This window comes from Ochotona princeps, chromosome 3, assembly GCF_030435755.1.
Source record: "Ochotona princeps isolate mOchPri1 chromosome 3, mOchPri1.hap1, whole genome shotgun sequence".
Classification (NCBI taxonomy): domain Eukaryota; kingdom Metazoa; phylum Chordata; class Mammalia; order Lagomorpha; family Ochotonidae; genus Ochotona; species Ochotona princeps.
Genome location: NC_080834.1, coordinates 34,411,984 through 34,420,060, shown reverse-complemented (window position 1 = coordinate 34,420,060; position 8,077 = coordinate 34,411,984).

Genomic DNA, 8,077 nt, shown 5'->3' with positions numbered 1-8,077 from the left:
CAAGCTCAAAATGAATACAACTTGGAGACAGAGGAGTTGGGTGTTGAGATCAAAAGATGATCAAAATATTAAATAAAAGCAAAAAAGATGGGGCAATTTATAAGCAAATGTTAATGTCCAGGTAATGAGAGTCTGAGATATGAATAAAACGAGGAGGAAACATTTGGAAAAATAATAAAAGTAGAGCTCTTAGAATTTTTCAAATCAAACTTCACAATGAAAGAATCTACACAATTAAAACCAGCAAAAAAAAATCTAGACACTTTATAGTAATATATGAGACAATCAAAGACAAAGAATATACTGGAAAAGGTAGCTCTACAAAGGAACCAAAACAAGAGCAGCACCTGACTTTCCAAATACAACAATTGATTCATGAAGACAATGGAATTCTGCCAATCAAATGGCAAAAGAGACAACCTTAGAATCGTGAAACACAGATGCAATCTTCAACTATGTCAAATTCCATGCATCAAGTCCACCAACTCAGACCTTTAAAATCCCATGATAACAGCACCTTGATTAGTGTTGGGTTAAGTACCATGTGTGTTCCCCAGGAATTTTTGCATCCATACCTTACACAAGTCAGTTTGTGGAATGAAACATTTCAGAGCAATCAAATGAAGCACACAAAAGCCATTTGCAACAATAGGAAGGGATGCCAGTCGTATGTGAGAAGACACAGTCCCCCAAGACTACAATGTAAAAACAGCTAAACATGTGAGAAAGAAAACAAGGACACAATTAGCTGAATTTGGGATAATGGCTGCACAGGTTTGGGGAGGGAGAGGATTGGATGCTGGAAGGTTAGATGTGTATGACTGCAGAGCTTGGCTTAAGGGAGGGCAAGTGGGTGTGCAGAAATTGGTAGATTATTTAAAATACAGGACCAGTAACTAAGACAAAGCCAAAAAAAAATGTGAGATGAGGATGGAGAAAGTAATGGATGATAACCTGAATTATTCCTACTCCACAATACTTATGAGGCCCAATTACAAATAATACAGAGTGACCAACACTGGGGCATAGCATGTAAAGCCACTGTCTGTAGTACCACACTTCACAGTACACCAGTTGGAGTCCTGGCTGCTCCACTTCCAATTCAGCTGCCTGCTAATGTGCCAGTGGAGGATGGTCCAAGTGTTTGGAACTTATACCCATATGGGAGATCCAGAAGAAACTCTCGGCCCTTGACTTTGGATGGGCCCAGCTCTTGCCATTGCTGCCATTTGAGGAGAGTTTCTCTCTCTCTCTCTCTGCCTTTCAGATAAATAAATAAATCTTGAAATGAGTGATTCAGAAAAGAAAATAAGACTTATCAAGGAAAAGAGAATATTATGCAATCACAAATTGTGTTCCACATATACATAGGGCAGGGAGAGCCAGTCATCTTCCAGGTAACATCAAGGAGGTGCCAAGTTCTCCTCAGCTCAAACTTGTCTTTCTGGAAGCTTCCAAAATGTATTGTGAGATATTTGCTCTTGGGAAAGCCTAGTCAAAAAGCATGAAGAACTCTCAGATAACACAACCATCCATTCCAAGCTTGGTGTCTCCTTTTTCTCCATCTTGGCTGCAACCACACTTTAAAAAATTGCATGCAGGCTGCTCCCAGGTGATGAAAGCAGAGACGGAAACACCTTTGTTTCCAGTGCATCTCCAGGTGCCTCCCACATTCACCCCGCAAAATGTTCTGACAGCTAGTTCCCATTCTCACCCCTCCATCCTCCCCATTGCACTAATCCTGCACTTAAACACTCTCTGTGTCCAGCTATTCATCATCTACCCTCCTGACTCTACCAACCACTTCCCCCTAAGACTTTCCCAGGCAGCTGTGACACCGTTTGGGGTTTTCTGTGGGGTATCTGACCACACTTTTCTAGTGTCATTCTCCTCCAATTTCTTCAATGTCAAAATCACCTGGTCTCTGTGCACCTACCTTTGGCTCTTATCACATACTGCAACCCTTCAGGCAAAAAATTCCTCTTATTTTGCTGCCACCTCACCCTCAACCCCAGCACACTTCCATATGCACCCAGTATTCTTAGTGAATGTACATTTGTACAGGATCTTTGCTCTTGGGACGACGCTGGTATAGTCACCTCTTCCCCTGCCCAGATTTCAGATGCAATGGAAAGTCCTTTACCAATATCTGATCTGACAGTCAATCAGAAACAAAATCGTCCAATGTGCGTTTTGACTCAATACATATCACTTGCAACCAAATGCATTCCTCACTTTTCCTGGCCATACCTGCCAAAGGGTAGACAGGAAGGGGTCCAGAAAAAGGTTTTGGTTCTGCTCTTCCAAGCTGAGAGATTACTGGAATGCCAAATCTGGGTTCTCTGCCCACCAACATCACAACTCTTTTGGGTACTCAAAGAGTGGGTCAGAAGAGTCCTCCAACTTTGCAACTTTGTTAGGATCCCTACAGCATTCATCTTTAAGATTCTTGTAGTTATGAGAAGACACTAAATGAGTTTGGTATGAAATTGGAGGACTAAAAGGTGTATGCACTGGAAGCTTGGTTTCTAGTGTGGTCCTCGGTGTGGTGATGGTAACAGATAGTGGGGAAAGAAGCTGTGTCAGGTATTAGTCTAGCACTTAAGATACCAGTTAGGAATCCCAGGGTCCTACACCCAAGTCCCTGAGTTCAATTCCCAGCTCTAGCTCCTAACTCCAGCTTCCTACCAATGCAGACCCTGAGAGGTAGCTGGGATAGCTCAAGTGACTAGTTCCTGCCACCCACAGGTGAGACCTTGATTGAGTTCCCCCAGATCCCGACTTGGAGCTGGCCTAACCCTGACCATCTGAGGAGGCAATAAGCAGGTGGAAGCCTTATTCCTTTACTCCTGCCTCTCTCTGCATTCTGTCATGCCTTGGTCTCTGTAAGTCTCAAATAAATAATTTCTTTTGTTACAGAGAGAAGTGGGGCCTCACTATGTTTTTCTCTTCCTTCCAGCACTGATTGAGGTCATTTCTCAAGCAAACTCAGGGGATGGTTCAGACACCAGAGGTCTGTGGCAACCCCATGGCCTTTGTGTATACCCCATAAAATGGTTGGTACGTGCGGATGGATGGAACCAAGTCCTGGTGGTGATGCTGGCTTTAAAAGAGAGTAAAAGAGGAACAAAATGAGTAATTCTGAGAACCAGAGGAGGAAAGAGGGTCGTGTTTTGCACATGTTTTGGTCCTTGAGTTGAAGTTGGTTATAATAGTCAGCTGTTTTTCTGTGTCTGCCATATACAGAAGACCACAGCTTGCACGACTGCACAGTTGTTACTAGAAACGTCTAGAAACCAAGCTGAAACAACCACTGTCGTGCCCCTCCCATCCCCACTTCCTCCTGTCTACCAAGCTAAAGAGGGCAGCTGCCTAAACAGAGAGGCCAAATGTGACCAAACTATGGTTTTGGGTTTCTCAGAGACACCAGAAGAACTGCCCCCCGCCACACACACACACACACTTCACTCATGTGAGTTTGGAATCTCAGCCAGGACCTGCCAGGAGGAGACTTGAGGGGAGCGTTTGGCCTCAGAAGTGAACTTGGATCACCTCTGGTGCTCCAGACGCCTAACCTGGCACTCTTTCCACTGACCCCAGGAAAGCAAGACATTGTGGGGCTTGAGCGTGAAGAGGAAGACCCAGCTCACGTGAGGACTTTCTCCAGCCCTGAGAAACGACTTCACAGAGTCCCTTTCTATCTGAAATCTTCAATAAACAAGAGTATTGCACATCTAGACTGCTCTTTTTCAGCAAACAATGTTACCACATCCTTCCTGCAAAAAACAGAAGCTTTCTATTAGGGACCATCCTACTTTCTGTCTTCAAAGTTGTATAATCTCTCTCTCTCATGAAATCTTCGGGTTAATGTCAGCATACCATATAGCTCTCCATCCTTTGAAATTTAATCTATTTGTTGCTATATTTACGTCAAATGGGTCTCTTATAGACAACATATACTTGGATTTTGCATGTTTCATTCATTCTAAATCTCTGATTTTTAATAATATTTAGATTTTTACCTCGTGCTGCCATAGATACAGGTGGGTTGGTATCTGCTACATTTTCATACAGTTCCTTGTATTTCTTGTTCATTTTTTGTTTGGTTGTTGTTTATCTTCAATTATTTTCCTAGCTACTCCGTTTTTTAAAATTTACTGGTTTATAGTTTGTTACCAGAAATGCCCGGTGGGTTCTTTCCTCAGCTTAGTATAGAAATAAAAAGCCGGGAATCTGTTGCAAACAGATAAGTTTATTTGTGAAGGGACCGGGTGAGCAGGGAAGGGAGAGGAAGGGAAAAGCACCTCCGAAGAGCCGGGAGGTGGGGTGCCTCTCGAAAGAGGAGGGAGAGAGAGACACCAAAGGGGTCTTTGGAAGTGTCCTAGGATTTTAAGCCTTCCTTGACCCCTCCTTGTTGGGTGGGGACCTACAGGTAAAATATTCCCCATTGGCAGTCTCTTAATTAGAAAATGGGTGGGCAATGCTGGTGCTGCCCATCTGAAGGTGTGGCCAAGACCTCAGCAGGCCTGGATGGTCTCATAGTTTATTCCCCAAATGGCTACAATAGCCAGGGTTGGCCCAGGCTAAAGCCAGGAGCCAGCAACTCCATCCAGATTTCCCATGTGCCTGGCAGGAACCCAAATGCTTCAGCTATCGTCTGCTGCCTAACATACAAAGACAGGAAGTTGAATCAGAAATGCAGGAGCCAGAACACAAACCAAGCACTCCAATGTGAGTGCAGGTGTCCGAGGAGCATCTTAACTGCTCTGCCATTCCTCCCTCTACTCTGGTTTTAACTGAGCATTGTTGTGTGATTCCATTTTTTCTCCACATTTATTATACAAATTCTATTTCTTTTTCTGCTTTTTTTTTTAAATTGGAAAGTCAGATGTACAGAGAGGAGGAGAGACAGAGAGGAAGATCTTCCGTCCGATGATTCAATCCCCAAGTGACTGCAATGGCCAGTGCTGCACCTATCCAAAACCAGGAGCCAGGAGCCTCTTCCGGGTCTCCCACAAGGGAGATGGCTTTGGGCCATCCTTGACTGCTTTCCCAGGCCGCAAGCAGGGAGCTGGATGGGAAGTGGGGCTGCTGGGATTAGAACCGGCGCCCATATGGGATCCTTGCACATTCAAGGCGAGAGCTTTAGTCACTAGGCTATCGTGCTATTATATTTCTTTTTTTTTTAAGTCATACATTTAGTGATTTCCCTAGAGTATGCAATATTATATTGCAAGGAATTCGAGTTCACACTGTATGACTCCCTGGGTAGTACAGGTCCATTATAACAGTGTTCCCAACCCTTCTTTCCCATTCTTCAGACCACTGCTGTGCCATATCCACTTATCCACAGCCTACAATCACTTTATACTTTGCCTTGATTACCTTTGTTTGAAGGCAATTACTAGCCTCAACTTGATAAAGAACGTTTACAAAATGCCTGAAGTTCTTCCCAGGACTCAGGAATGCACCTGGAGCAGCCAGATGGACAAGATGCAGGAGGAGGAGCAGGAGAATTCATGCCCTCCCCAGGTGCACCATCCTTTCAGCACCTGGCTTTAATCACAAGTCCAGGAGTTCTCCAAATCCCATTGTTCGGGAGTTCTCAGGGAGGCCTGGTCAGGCCGACTTGATTGATCATTAACTCAATTTCCAGTTTGAGGAAGGTTGTAGGCTTCATTGTAGAAGATTTGGTCATCTTGACAGTATGCAACTGCTCCCCAAGAGTCACCATTCAAACCGAAGCAGCAATCACCCCAGTCACTCAGAAGACCCAGACAGTCTGTGTCAGGAACTGAGATAAATATCACATACCTAGGAAACTATAGAACCCTTTATGTACAAACTACATGGATGTCATTTTCTGCATTGATTTATTTTACTTTTATTTGAAAGAGATGCATAGACAGATCTCCCACTTGCTGGTTCCATTTCCCAAATGTCTACAACAGCAGGGACTGGGCCAGGTGGAAAGCAAGAGCCTGGAACTCCCTCTGGGCCTCCCAAATAGAGCTGGGAGCAAGTGCTTGAGCCATCACCTGCTGCCTTACAGGGTGAGCATTAGCAAGGCGCTGGATTTAAGTGGAGCAGCTGGGATACAAATCAAGCACCTCAATATAAGGCGCACCCCAAGTGGTGCCTTAAGCACTATACCAAACTGTTGGGGTCCGTGCAGTGGATGTGGGGGACACAAGGGTGTGAAGACATTGTTTCATTGTGGGCAGGGCCGCAAGGAACTTCCCGCTGTACGGCAGGGCCCGGTGGATATCTTCAACCACCTGAATGCAGCTCCACTTTCTTTTGCATGGACACCGGACAATCCCGCTGAGATTCCTGTAATTTCTTTAGGCATTGTCTGCCTCTGCGGAGTTAATGTGTAGTATCAATGCGAGCTTGGAAGTTAGCTTGCTGATACCATTTTAGCAAAATTGCGGAGTTAATGTATAGTATCAATGCGAGCCTAGAAGTTAGTGTTGCTGATACCGTTTTAGCAAAAGGGCCTTTTATTGCTGTCCTCATTGACCATATGCTAATCAAGGGTGTTCTGTCTCCAGGTGTAGAGGGCATCTATCCTTTCCCTCCTTCTTTGATCTTTAGGGCCTTCCTTCTGTGATGTCTTTCCTCCCTTAACTGATTCAAGACTAAGTTGTAGAATGAGGATTGTAGTAGGAATCTGTTACTGATTAATAGGCGCCATCTATTGAGAACTTCCTAACCATGGCGCCAGAATGGATAACATCCTGCCTTAGGTAAAACAAACTGAAGAATTCCTGCCTTAGGTAAAACAAACTGCAGAATTATCCTTAGAAACGCCCATTTGACCATGATGTAAAAAGCCTGAGCCAGAGTTTGACTGCTTCTGTATAAATAAAGCAGACAGCTTTCTCACACTGTCCACTACGATCAAGGAATCCTGGTGGTCCGTCTGTTTCTTTCCTCTTTGCGCCTCATCCACGCACCCTTCGCGAGTTCCGAACTCGGCTGGAGCTGGACTCCAGCACCAAACCCTCACCTCCATGCTGATTCTAAACCTGTAGTCTGAGCTTTCCAAATTCTCTATCACACCTGAGTCTTATTCTTAAGCTTGACTTTTCTCTTCAGATTTTATTCCTTGCCCTTTATATATATATATATATTAAAGAATACTACAATATACTTTAATATATATATTCATATATATATATATATATATATATATATATATATATATATATATATATGAAAGGCAGACTTACAGAGAAAGAGGAGGACAGAGAAAAAGAGACCTGCTATCTGCTTCACTCCACGAATGGTCACAACAGCCATGACGGACCAGAATAAAGCCAGGAGCCTGGAAGTTTTCCTGAGTTTTCCCATGTGGGTGGTATTCCACCATCCTGCGACTAAAGCTCAGGACTTGGGCCATCTTCTGCTGCTTTTGCAGGGGCGTTGGCTGGGAGCTGGACAAGAAGTGAGTGGTTCAGATTTGAACTGATGTTCCCATTGGGATGTCAGCATTGCCAACAGCGGCTCCACCCACTGCACCGTGATGCTGACCTCTGCCTTGTGACTTTCTATGGAAAGCTAGACGTATCAGGTATCAGGCACCAAGATGCATGGTCCTTCAGTGGAGGGTGTTGGGATAAGTCATGTTGGCTACAGCTATGGTGTTGGCTCATATAATCTCACCCAGTAAGTTTCTTTAGAAATGCCTTCTTAAATGCAATTATAACCTACTATTATCCTACAGATGTTCTGATGATGTGGTTCTAAGGTATTATGGCTGTGTGTGTGTCGGTTTGGTAGGGGGTGGGGGGAGATCTTCTACAATCCTGTGACTAAAGCTCAGGGTTGGCTTTTAAAAAATTAAGTCTCAAATGGGGCTCATGTTATGACACAGTAAGCTAAACCTCTGCTACAGCACTGGCACTCCCTAAGGATGCCAGTTCATGTTCTGGCTGCACCGGTTCTGATCCAGCAGTCTGCTTATGGTTTGGGAAAGCAGTGTAAGATGGCGCAAGCACTTGCATTCACATGGGAGACCCAGAAGTGTCTGGCCTCTTGGCTTCTGGCTTTACATCCACCCAGCTATAGTTGC